The 14,156-nt window shown below is 41.8% G+C and overlaps 1 pseudogene; it reads left to right on the forward strand.

Moving 5' to 3' along the window:
- Nucleotides 1-87: 87 nt before the first annotated feature.
- On the forward strand, nucleotides 88-9,635 carry LOC146619506 (uncharacterized; annotated as a pseudogene).
- The last annotated feature ends 4,521 nt before the right edge of the window (nucleotides 9,636-14,156 follow it).

The following is a 14,156-nucleotide window of genomic DNA, read 5'->3' on the forward strand; positions in this document are numbered from 1 at the left end:
GTTCTGATTGGTTGTCTAATGACTTTTACACAGAATAGACTACCCGTCTATCCCCCTCCCTCGAGGGGGATAACCGGGTAGTCCTCCATGGAGGATGCCACCACCACCACCATCTGCTCCTGGATCTTCCAAACAAACCGGCCTCAATCAGCCCGACTCGGCCCGCACCTCCCGGACCCCTGCAGAGCTGCGTTCTCTGCCCCCTCTGAGATGAGACGGCGTACAGGGTGGAGGTAGAGAACTTGTCCCGCTGCTGCAAAGAGAATAACCTGAAGCTGACGTCTCATAATGGGTGTCAGCAGGCACAAACAGGTCCACTCAACTCTCACTGTAAATGGAGAACAGGTGGAATATGACCTCACCTGGTGTAGGGCTGGGCCATATCATACCGTTCACGGTATAATGTTGGGCAACGATAAGAAAATGAAATATGGCGATAGAATTTGGGTAAAACGCGCATGCGCTGTGCCTTTGTTTTCATACGCACATGGCGGAGAAAGCGGATCGTTGAATGAAACCATGAACCTTTGATTTTTCTGAAAGTCGACAGAGCCCCTTATAATCCCGTGTGCCTTATGTATGAACTCTGGTTGTGTTTACTGACCTCGAAACGATTTTATGTGCACGGCGCTCGAAAATCTGTCAGATGTTTCAGTACGACTTTGCTGAGCTACGAAGCCGCACCGCTTGATGGATTGTCGGAGCGTTACGGCTATCGTAGGCGGAGCCTCGCGGAGTGATACGTGCTGTGCTTCAACATAATGTTACCGCAGGGGTCGGCAACCTTTCTGATGACGAGTGCATCTAAAATTTGCTCAGCAGTCAGTGTGCCATATGATTGCATTAGCAATAAATTTAATAATGCTCTATATTAACAGTTACACATTATATAGAACAACTTTATAGAATTATATTTGTTCGCAGATGTTGGCAGCTGTCAGCGAATAGTTATCAGCTATTTTGAAACAACAAAAAAGACTTTATCCATAACAGCAAATGAACTGTACAACAGAAAATGCAAATGCTATTTATGGCCTCCTCACAACAATGATAAGAAAAATAAAATGAGCCAATATGGCATGTTTGTTAATACAGAGACACACATGTTAATGTGATCTCTGGTCTCCCACTCAGAGACACAGGTCTCAGAGTGTCCAGCATTCAGAGGCTACCTGAGGACTCATGTGAGAGAAAATCTGCTCACACAGACATGTAGAGCCAAATACTGTCAATAAGGCCTCTGCAATGTTCTGAAGACAGTTAAACTTGTCAGGTAGTGATGTCCAGCAGGTGAACATGCAGCTCCATGAACACGCACAGCTGTGGATTCCAGCTGCGTCTGTAGTTCTGCAAACTTTGACCCCACAGAGTCGAGCTTTTCAGTTCATCAGCTGCATTTCGATGTCACATTAACTGGCATTAACTCAGCCAGTTAATGTGAGACAAACCAGCTGCTCATTGAAGCTTTCTGGTTTGATCAGAAAAGAAAACATTGGTCCAAACACCTGAAAACACATTGTGAATTCTGTCTCAGTCTACGGATGTATCCGTGTGTTTCCGTGGTGCTGATGCTGCGCTGAGCGGACAGATGCTGAAGCATTTGAAGTGTTGGAATGTGGAAATTTCATCGCTCAAAGTTATTTTTAGCCAATTACAAGTTGAATCTGGTAGTTGGGGTTGTTAGCTAAGATATCGTCATTAAGAAGCGGCACAACTAATGTGTCTATGCGAGCTGATTTCCGATGTGCATCGCTGGCCCGGCCATTTATTTTTTAATGCACCTCTCAGATTGATTCACTGCGTGTCGTGCCCAGGGCTGGACTGGGACAAAAAAATGGGCATTTTGACTAGAGACCGGCCCACCAGGCATTAAAGCCATAAAGCCTTTGAATGAAAGCAAACGCTGTTGTGACAGTGATGTACTATGCATTTTACATCAGATAAAAACTTTGGTTGTAAGATTCAGATAATTATTTAATAAAAGTGAGACATTTTAAATGAGAATAAGAAAGAAAAGTATTTCTTTGTGCCCCCCTCTCCCTGTTAATGCCCTACCTGGCAACACTTTGCTAGACCCGCCCCTGCACAGTTACCAGCTGTCAGCTACTTAGAAAAGGATCCTGGTGTTATTTGTCTCTCAGAAACAGTTCATAACTTCAACTCATCCATGTCACCTAAAAGGTAAACCTGTTTCTCCATCACAGCTCTGATGATTCAGTAAGGACATCTCCTGGTTTCATCTTCATGTTTCCCTCTCACCACATATCCAAACCATATCATGACCAATGTTGCCTCTAATGTTTCATGTGTCTGAGCAAACACACAAACTCCCTGAGCGTCCCCTGGACCACTGTGAGCAACAGCAGACGTGTGCACTGTGGTCACGCCAGCATCCAAGTTACATGTTTATTAAAATAATCACATTACAGCATTTATGTTAGACGACTTTTAATTAACTGCTTTACAATGACAATTTAAACAAATCTAGTTCCTGACCTGTAGCATGTTAACACTACTGGAAGGAAAAATAACTTGAACTCCAATTTTGAAAACACAACTTTCTTTCTTTTTTTTAAAATAAAGCTCTGACTTGTATGAGTCTGTGGTCTGGGAGAGAGTCTGTAACTCTGTCTGCAAAATACAGTAAATAATGAGCAATGTTGGGCAATTAATTATATAGTTACTTCTTCAAAAAAGTTACTGAGTCATGCAAACAACAGTGTTTTGCAGCTTTTACCTAAAAATGCAGCCAAGGTGTTTTTAAACAAACATTTCAAACTATTTACAGAACAATCAGCTGTTCTGCATCAAATCTGATGCCACACAAATTATTTGTGCCGCTCCAAAAAATAATTTCTGTCCACTATGAGATGAAGGAGAACAACAGCCTGATACCTGCAGGCCTGACAGCAGCAGATGTGTCACTGCTGTAACACCTGTAACACTCAGCAGTCGCCTCATTGTTCTGACACACACAACAACACTACTGACTACACTACACACTAACTACACACTAACTACACACTGACTACACAAGATTTGTGCTAAACGTCTCAAATCTCTCACATCTCAAAACACGCCGTCACTCCTAAAACTTCCCCCTCCCTAAACAACTAAATACCATGTTGCCTTATCATTTTTTGATTGGTCCACGTGGTACATTTTTCCACCAATAGGAAAGGCTGGGCGGGGGTTTGGTTTCCAAATATAAACAACGACAGTATTCAGGAAGAAAACCAAACATTGCAGATATTTTATCATAACTCTGGTTTTACGTGGCCGATCAACACAATTTAAAAACTGGTATAAAGTCCACACTTTTCCCGTCAGTTGTTCCGTCTGTCCTGCTCACATCTCCAATGGTTGTACACGTTGTCATTAACGTGGCTTCACTCCACATCAGCCGCTTTGCTAAAACACCGGTGTCGCACATAAGGACGCTGTCACAGCCTGTCAGCGACGCTGATTAGCTGCGTCTGTGGGATAAGATGGCATCTTTCTAATCCCATACAGGAGCAGCCAGTCACTCACTGACTAACACTGCAAAACACGATTGTTAAAGTTTTAATGTTAATTTCAATTCAGGTCAGCTTTTGTTTGTGCGCAACGCAGATTCTCTGTGCGCAGAGACGTGCCAGCAGTGCGCTATTGCCCGCAGTTTTTACAGCTGTGGCTCCAGCAAACATCAGCTGATACTAGAAATTAATATTAAATAAATTCTAACAACAGCTGATCAAGCTTAAACGTGCTGCTGTTGTTTAGCACGACATCCGCTGGTTTCCTCTTTCTGGCGCAAAGTGGGCAATAAACAAACAAGAGAGAAAAGCCGATCAGCTGATCATTGATCAGTTTCATGATTGAAGTAGCAACAGGAGAACTGCGGTCAAGTGAGCCCTCACTTACGAAGTCGCAGTCAAGCTAGCCGCCCCGCCAGCCGCACCGAAACTGTGGTTGCACTACTCTTACGCATATTACGGTATCGGTGCCGACTGGTTTAGAAACGCAGTGTTTTCTGTCCTGACACTATTTTACTTCACAATCCACTCCCAGTTTTGGTTTATCTCCACTTTCCCCCCTGTGATCCACAGCCCAAATTACTGTATGATTCAGAGAAAATTAACAATAAAATTTACCCAATTTACTCAACTGTACTCTTAATATTCTCATCTTTGAGCTCAGATTACAGGAAAACTGTAAGAGGTGACGCAGATATTTTACTGGATTATGACTCTGGGCCATCTCCACTCTTCACCCTGTGATCCACAGCCAAATATACTGTACGGTTTCTGAGATTGCTGTGTTGACAGAGTATGATAAAGGCTAAGAAAATATACTGCCTAAAATAATATCAAAGTTATACAACAAATTACAAAATTGCCACATCTGCTGTTATTGCCATGTGTTAGAGCATTATTTAGTCATAGAAAATACATATCATTGTAATATCATCAGTAAAAGAAATACTCCCACTATGTAAGACATGTTTTTAAATTCAGTTAATAAATATTGTTATAAATGTAAATTGTTATAAATATAAATATTGTAATAAATGTAGGACCCTCCAGGGGTTAAAGACATAATGCAAAGCATGTTTGTTTCTTATTGCTTACAAATGTGTTTGCCTTTAACATAATTTACATTTCATTTATACATTTTCACAGACGAAACAATAAAAGAGGTTTCCTGAACTGTTCTTCATGGCCCAAATTTTGAATCCTTTTGAGGGTGATGCATTATCCAAGAAAGTGGGAAATTTGTTCATTGATCTCTGACCCTCGCTGACTATGACGCCTCCTAATTCTGCTTCCAGCCTTGTTGATTAATTTGTTCTTCCTTTTGGCATCCCTGTCACTGATGCTGTCACCAGTTGTACACAGCATCTCTGTTTGTCCACCAGTCTAATCTGTAATTCAGGTGAACTCAGAATTACATGTATCTTTGTAATGTTTCAAAAAATATACACTATATGTTGATGGGCATTGTCACACTTTTCTTTCCGTTATAAGTAAGAATCTCTATGGTTTTAATGACAATTCATATACAGATTGTGGAGGACATTTAATTCAACATTCAAAAAAGTTCCTCATCAGCAGACTATAGTACAATTTCAGCCCACCGTTAATAAACCCATCCAATGCAGGGTTATCAGAGAAATTATGCAAATGTTATGTTTTCATGTACTGGTAATCTATTTATCATTTATCATGATTCCTGCTCTGATGATTACTTTCTTCTACTTCTGTAATTTTAATAGATAAAGGATGTTGAACATTAAGCTCCAAACAGGATGAGTGAGGAAGACCACAGAGGAGAATCATGGATGTAGTAAAATAATACATGCAGTTGTTTTTTTTTTCATGGTGGAGGAGCAACTTCTGATACTATCTTAAAGAAAAAACACATCAAATTGAAGAGTAAAAATAATGACAACAATATGTCTACATTTTTTTTATTAATTCCTTAAAGTAAATGCAGTCTTGTCATGGTCAGAGTTGCCCACTCATATTTAACTAATTCAAATACAATTACTGCATATCAATGCTTATGTTCTAATAAAAGGCATTGTTTAATACTTCTTCCATGACAACCCAAATAAATCAATGAGAGGGAAACGGGAAGATTAGTAATAAGGCAAGGTTTACTGTTCATTTACCATGCCCTGATAACAGTAAGCTTAACAAAAGAAAAATGTTGGGGACGAGAACCGGGCGGCTGAGCCAGATCAAAGACATTACTAAAACAAAAAGACGCCAACAGCTTCCCTAAAGTGGAAATAAAATAATATGCAAAACAAAAGGCCTGTGTACCTGCTTGACACATACAGTGGGGCAAAAAAGTATTTAGTCAGCCACCGATTGTGCAAGTTCCCCCACTTAAAATGATGACAGAGGTCAGTAATTTGCACCAGAGGTACACTTCAACTGTGAGAGACAGAATGTGAAAAAAAAATCCATGAATCCACATGGTAGGATTTGTAAAGAATTTATTCGTAAATCAGGGTGGAAAATAAGTATTTGGTCAATAACAAAAATACAACTCAATACTTTGTAACATAACCTTTGTTGGCAATAACAGAGGTCAAACGTTTACTATAGGTCTTTACCAGGTTTGCACACACAGTAGCTGGTATTTTGGCCCATTCCTCCATGCAGATCTTCTCGAGAGCAGTGATGTTTTGGGGCTGTCGCCGAGCAACACGGACTTTCAACTCCCGCCACAGATTTTCTATGGGGTTGAGGTCTGGCGACTGGCTAGGCCACTCCAGGACTTTCAAATGCTTCTTACGGAGCCACTCCTTTGTTGCCCGGGCGGTGTGTTTTGGATCATTGTCATGTTGGAAGACCCAGCCTCGTTTCATCTTCAAAGTTCTCACTGATGGAAGGAGGTTTTGGCTCAAAATCTCACGATACATGGCCCCATTTATTCTGTCCTTAACACGGATCAGTCGTCCTGTCCCCTTGGCAGAAAAACAGCCCCATAGCATGATGTTTCCACCCCCATGCTTCACAGTAGGTATGGTGTTCTTGGGATGCAACTCAGTATTCTTCTTCCTCCAAACACGACGAGTTGAGTTTATACCAAAAAGTTCTACTTTGGTTTCATCTGACCACATGACATTCTCCCAATCCTCTGCTGTATCATCCATGTGCTCTCTGGCAAACTTCAGACGGGCCTGGACATGCACTGGCTTCAGCAGCGGAACACGTCTGGCACTGCGGGATTTGATTCCCTGCCGTTGTAGTGTGTTACTGATGGTGACCTTTGTTACTTTGGTCCCAGCTCTCTGCAGGTCATTCACCAGGTCCCCCCGTGTGGTTCTGGGATCTTTGCTCACCGTTCTCATGATCATTTTGACCCCACGGGATGAGATCTTGCGTGGAGAGCCCCAGATCGAGGGAGATTATCAGTGGTCTTGTATGTCTTCCATTTTCTGATGATTGCTCCCACAGTTGATTTTTTCACACCAAGCTGCTTGCCTATTGTAGATTCACTCTTCCCAGTCTGGTGCAGGTCTACAATACTTTTCCTGGTGTCCTTCGAAAGCTCTTTGGTCTTGGCCATGGCGGAGTTTGGAGTCTGACTGTTTGAGGCTGTGGACAGGTGTCTTTTATACAGATGATGAGTTCAAACAGGTGCCATTCATACAGGTAACGAGTGGGGGACAGAAAAGCTTCTTACAGAAGACGTTACAGGTCTGTGAGAGCCAGAGATTTTCCTTGTTTGAGGTGACCAAATACTTATTTTCCACCCTAATTTACGAATAAATTCTTTACAAATCCTACCATGTGGATTCATGGATTTTTTTTTCACATTCTGTCTCTCACAGTTGAAGTGTACCTCTGGTGCAAATTACTGACCTCTGTCATCATTTTAGGTGGGGGAACTTGCACAATCGGTGGCTGACTAAATACTTTTTTGAGTTAGATTTAAAACCGTTGTAATTGATTACAATGAATGTTCTCATAAGAAGAATTATTTGAATTTAGTTACTATTGTCTTGTTGAAACACAGGTCGCATATTTGTGGAAACAACAGGAAACGGAAGTTGTTGTTTCTGTGGTCCCATCTCAGATTAGAGGTAACAACTTTGTCATACGTCACAGTGAGTTCCTGACCCTTAGACCACACAGCTGGCTTGTTGGAGAGGTATGTAAACTAGTTATTTAAAAAAAAAAAAAGTATTGCATAAGGTTAACGTTAAAGCTGGGGCAGGACATTAGTTTTTCCCTACACATTCAGTAAGTACTGCTTTAGATCGACATTCCAGGCATATCCTCATGACTGAATACTGAGTATACGTAAGTAAAAAAAATCTTTATTAAACTTTGTATTCCAAAACTTTATCATGTTTACAAAGTAATAAAAGGTTATTTATTATACTCCTCAGGTCATTGAAAGTCTCCTGCACCACTGGGCCATTCGGCTAAATCAGGGGAATAATATCTACATTATGAACCACTACACGAGCGGTGTGATCCTCTATGGAGAGAGAGAACTAATCAGGAGACAAAGCTTGTCCAAGGTAAAAAATTTTTTTTATATATTCTAGAATTAATTTTTTAAAAGTTAATTAATGTCTCAAAATGGAAACGGTATTGTTGCAAATTTGTAATTAATTCCTAATATGTCAGGTGAACTTTGACAACTACAGAGCCGTTTTATCCTTTGTGAACATTGGAAATATACACTGGAAGTTTCTGGTTAGTATGAGCAGCATTTCTGTGAAAACAGTTTGTTTCAATAACACATTATTGAAAATTTATGTACTTTTTAAATTTATATATCTATCGCAGTACATAAATGCAGATGACAGCTGTCTGTATTTGGTCGATCCTTCAAGAAACTCTTTGGAGCAGGAAGAGTCTGACCGTGCAGCCAAAAGATTCCGGTAATTATGCGTTATTACATGTATATAATAACATGAAATATTAGAGAAGTGACAGGAGGACTTAGGAGGTCTTTTTCTAAAGGTGAATGTATGGTTGTAGATTAAAGTTTAATAAAATCTGTGGTTATCAGTTCTTTAAAGAATTTAAAAAAATAATTCAAAATTACTCACATATGTAATTTTAAATAATAAAAAAACCACTGACCGTGTTTAAGCAGTGATACATTTGAGACAGTTAACATTTGTAGATTTAAAAGAACATGTTAATAAGTTTGATACTTCATCTAACATAATGTAGAGCACAGGGCTTTCTGACACACCATTAAAAACAGTGATATGTACTATATGTGTCTTTTTCTGTGTGACTTTTATCTTTCATTATTATATAAATGTGATATATGTTATGTTCACAAAGTGAATACTTCAAAATGAGGAGGACATGCTACAACAAAACAGACTGGGTGAATGTGAGACTTCGAGGAGGAGTACTGACACATCCATTTCAACGGGATGGTTCTAGCTGAGGAGTAATGGTCATCATGGTATGGCACCACATTAACGCAATAATATTGTTCTGTAAAATTAGATAAGAAGATGGGGTGGGGGAAGTTAAAATAATCTTAAAAGGTTAAATTGTGTAAACAGGAAGTGTTTGCAGATGTTTTCAATTAATTGTTTTTGGGTTTTTTTATTTCAGATGGTCAAAGAAGTAATGGAAGCATTCCCAAATAAACCAGAAATGACATTTTTGACGACAAAAAAAGAGATGGCCCAGGCACGAAGGACATTTGCACAGACAATACTTGAGGCCTCTGGTGTGTAATATCTTCTTCAAATGGACATATTTATTTGTGTCAAACTGATGAACACTAACATATATATATATATATATATATATATATATATATATATATATTTTAGTATTTGACAGTGACAACAACTGTGCCATGTGTGCGACGGTGAAACCACCTAATCCAGGACCCTCCATCACTGACTGGGTATAGTATTTTTTTAAATAGTTTTATGTTATCTACAACAAAGTATTTGACTCTGTGTCTTAAAGATTGTAATTGATTAAAACATAGAATTATTTACTTAATGTGTTTATGAAAGTTCATGTTTTTGTTTACAGATCCAGTGTGATAACTGCAACCGCTGGTTCCATTCTGAAGGCCTGGACATGACAAATGAACAGCTCAGCAGTGCTCAGAAGACAGAGTGGAAGTGTGTGCTTTGTGTAACCTAATTCCACATGCAGTGAAAGCTACTTGAATAATCTGCTTATAGTTGTTATTGGTGTTTTGAGGAACACATGTGTAAAACACAATGTGTATAACATTCTTGCTTTGTGCTCGTACTTCAAGTATTTCCTTTTTGATTTTTTGGGTTGATTTGTGTGATGACAGATAATGAATAACAATATATCTAAACTGTGTAGTAGTAATATGAGAAATCAGTAATCTGAGAAATGTAATTTCTCACCCTGACCGGTTGAGGCAGATGGCCGCCCCTCCCTGAGCCTGGTTCTGCCGGTGGTTTCTTCCTGTTAAAAGGGAGTTTTTCCTTCCCACTGTTGCTCATAGGGGGTCATATGATTGTTGGGTTTTTCTCTGTATGTATTATTGTAAGGTTTAACTTATTATGTAAAGTGCCTTAAGGTGGCTATTGTTGTGATTAAGCACTGAATAAATAATGTCTAAAACTAAAGTTGCTACTTGAGGTGGTGTGTGAATGACATTTTGAAAAATTTAAATTGTGTGTGGAAAGAAATTTCTTGTAGTTAAGCAAATACTTCAATGAACTCATTTTGTTTGGTAATGGAATAGGATTTAATTTTATCAGAAATCCATACAGTAATTGTTGCTGTGGATCACGGGGTGCAGAGTGGGGGTCACCCAGAGTCATAATCCAGTGAAATATCTGTGTCACCTCTTACAGTTTTCCTGCAATCTGAGCTCAAAGATGAGAATATATAGAGTACAGTAGAGTAAATTGGGTAAATTCTACTATCAATTTTCTCAAAAACTGTACAGTAATTTTTGCTGTGGATCACAGGGTGAAGAGTGGAGATGGCCTTGATTCAGAATCCAGTGAAATATCTGTGTCACCTCTTACAGTTTTCCTGTAATCTGAGGTCAAAGATGAGGACAATAAAAGTACAGTTGAGTAAATTGGGTAAATTTTATTGTTAATTTTCTCTGAATCATACAGTAATTTGGGCTGTGGATCACAGGGGGGAAAGTGGAGATACACTAAAACTGGGAGTGGATTGTGAAGTAAAATAGTGTCAGGACACAAAACACTGCGTTTCTAAGCCAGTCTTCACCCATACCGTAATATGCGTAAGAGTAGTGCAACCACATTCTCGGTGCGGCTGGCGGAGCGGCTAGCTTGACTGTGACTTCGTAAGTGAGGGCTCACTTGACCGCAGTAACAGGAGAGAGAGGAGAAGAGGCATCTGTGCAGCGTAAACACAGAATAAATCCAGCTTTGTGTCTTTTTCATTGTAGCTGAAGTCCGGTGTTCTGGGAATCCATCCTACCTGGCCTGGGACAAACTGCGTTCCTTCTCAGCTCAACACAAAACGAGTAATATTTTCTCTGAATGTGGGACGATTCCGTTTTGTACAGGACGGTTGGCAACTCTACTAACTGACCTTATGAATAAAATAAAGTTCACTATCAGTGACATCATAGCACCACCCAGCTGTATAGAAACTCCGTCATGCTAGCTCACGCAGTACGAGTTATTGTAACTGACGGTAAAAAGTCAGCACAACAAAATAAACTCCACCTAAACTTGGTTTATATCTGACCCAGATAGACTGCAGGTCATAACTTCTTACCCGAAGTTCAGTTCACCTGACACTCGGACTGGCGGCCGCCTCGGGTCTCTCCTCCTCCTCCTGCCTCCCCTTCCCTCATCCACCTGTTGCCTCAGTGGAAGCTCCGCCACAGCCACCACCAAACAACGGAGTTATTGTTACACATCGACCAGCATCTGGCCAATCCACCACCTCTCACTGTTTATACCGTTACAAAAATAAAATAAAATAAAAAAAATCATTGACCCATAAAAACGAAAAATCACAGTCCAGCTATGGTCGTGCCATCAGTTAACCCTTTGTGTGCCAGCTGCAGCGTGCCCGGGGTTGCCGACCCCTGATATTACCATATTGTGTGTGTATAACCTCTTTTTAAGTTTTGTGGATATGATACATGGTTATGCTGAGGACATGTCGGCCAGTTTCCACTGGAAATGCCTTTTGGTTAAACTGTCAGCGAGGAGTTTGCATTTGCACTGTTATGTTTTTATATAACTTTAATGCAGATAAAAAACAGCTGCTTGTTTAAGTGAAAATACACTGATGTTTTTTTTTGCACTAATAAAGTTGTGGCGTTGTAAAGTATTTTGTCTCGTGTCAGTTATATCGTTATCGCAAATTTTCAAATGTATATCGTGATATACGTGATATAAATATAGTGCGCATGCGCCAACCAGCGTGCAGCCTGTTACAGTCGCTCCTGCTTTTCTCTTAGTTTAGCTCTTTTTTCTTACGTATTCTTTTTTTTTCTGACTTGTATTTTCCTCCGTTTTCTATCTCTTACTCAATCATGTGGATTGAGAGAGTTTTTGTTCTTCTGGTGGCCGTGGAACTGTTACTTTTATCATGGAACGGGACCGCGGCACATCTCCTACACGCACGGACTGTTTACTCCAGAGATCAGCTGATCGCCCTGATGCCGGCCGGCTCGCTGGCCAGGCCCGCAGAAGTGCCCGCAGAAGTACCAGCTGAAATTTGGAGGAAAACACATCGGGGATGCAGAGGTCAAGGACAGAAGAGAAGAAAAAAGGTGACGGTGAGACAGCGGAGGCTCGAAGCGAGGAGGAGGTTTAAACCGTGTCTGCCGTCTATCGTGATGGGAAATGTGCGATCGTTGGCAAGTAAAATCGACGAGCTCTCAGCACTGGTACGGAGTCAGAGGGAATACCGAGAGTGTAGCCTGATGTGTTTCACCGAATCATGGCTGCACCAGGTCATTCCCGATGAGAATGCTTCCGTGGAAGGCTTCCACACTGTTCGGGCGGACAGGGACAGCATCGCTAGCGGTAAGCGTAAAGGAGGTGGGCTTGCTGTTTTAGTTAACAACCGGTGGTGTAACCCTGCCAACATAACAATCAAAGAAAGGATTTGTTGCCCGGACACTGAACTGTGTGCTGTTGGACTCAGGCCGTATTATTTACCCAGGGAATTCTCTCACGTCATCTTGGTGGCTGTTTATGTTCCCCCCTCTGCTAACCCCACAGCTGCATGTGACACTATCCACTCTGCCATAGCTCGGCTACAGACTCAGCACCCGAGTGCCTTTATTGTGATCTCGGGTGACTTCAACCATGTATCACTGGACAATACACTACCAACATTCAAACAATATGTGGACTGTCCCACCAGGGGAGAGAAAACTTTAGACTTACTGTATGCTAACGTCAAGGATGCATACAGCTCCTCCTCCCTCCCCCCACTTGGTAGGTCAGATCATAACCTGATTCACCTCACCCCCCGCTATGTGCCAATTGTGAGGAGGGAACCTGTGACCACCAGGACTGTTAGGAGGTGGTCAGAGGAGGCAATAGCGGAACTACAGGGCTGTTTCGAGGTGACCGACTGGGAAACACTCTGTGAGCCTCACGCCGAGGACATCAATGGGCTTACTGAGTGTATCACAGACTACATAACTTTCTGCACCGACTCCATTGTTCCAGCTCAGACTGTTCATTGTTACCCAAATAACAAGCCGTGGGTGACTAAGGACATCAAAGCCCTCCTCAACAACAAGAAGAGGGCTTTCAGAGGGGGCAACAAAGAGGAGGTGAGGAAGATCCAGGTGTTACTAAAGGACAAGATCAGAGAGGCTAAGGACAATTACAGGAGGAAGCTGGAGTGGAAACTCCAGCAGAACAGCATGAGAGAGGTGTGGAGGGGCATGAAGACCATCACTGGATTCAGGCCAACCAACAGCAGGGGAGCTGAGGGAGGTGAGAATAGAGCCGACGAGTTGAATCTGTTTTTCAATAGATTCGACACCACAGTGTCTGCTCCCACCCCCACAACCTCACCTGCAGTCAGCCTGGAATCCAGAGCCACACCACTGTGCCAGCCTCTCTCTTCACATGTTGCCTCCTGTGAGATTCCTGACACCCCTCCCCCACCCATCACCTTCACTCAATACCAGGTTGAGATGCAAATGAGGAGACTTCACTCAGGCAAGTCTGCTGGACCAGACGGAGTGAGTCCCCTTGTCCTCAAGACCTGTGCCCCCCAGCTGTGTGGAGTCTTTCATAAACTGTTTATGCTGAGTCTGAGTCTGCAGAGGGTCCCGGTGATGTGGAAGACATCATGCCTCGTCCCTGTACCAAAGACGCCTCGTCCCAGTGGCCCCCAGGATTACAGGCCCGTGGCACTGACCTCCCACATCATGAAGACCCTGGAAAGGCTCATCCTGGACCAGCTGCGACCCATAGTAAGACCACATCTGGATCCCCTTCAGTTCGCTTATCAGCCTCGTCTCGGAACAGAGGACGCCATCATCTACCTGCTCAATCGTGTCTACACCCATCTGGACCAGCCGGCGAGCACTGTGAGGGTCATGTTTTTTGACTTTTCCAGTGCTTTCAACACCATCAGGCCGACCCTCCTGGGTGATAAGTTAGCAGCGATGCAGGTGGATGCTTCTCTGGTGTCCTGGATTGTTGATTACCTGACAGG

Source organism: Diplotaxodon limnothrissa, linkage group LG14 (genome assembly GCF_057381915.1).
Source record: "Diplotaxodon limnothrissa isolate DT_005_m linkage group LG14, D_limnothrissa_male_GT1.1, whole genome shotgun sequence".
Classification (NCBI taxonomy): Eukaryota; Metazoa; Chordata; class Actinopteri; order Cichliformes; family Cichlidae; genus Diplotaxodon; species Diplotaxodon limnothrissa.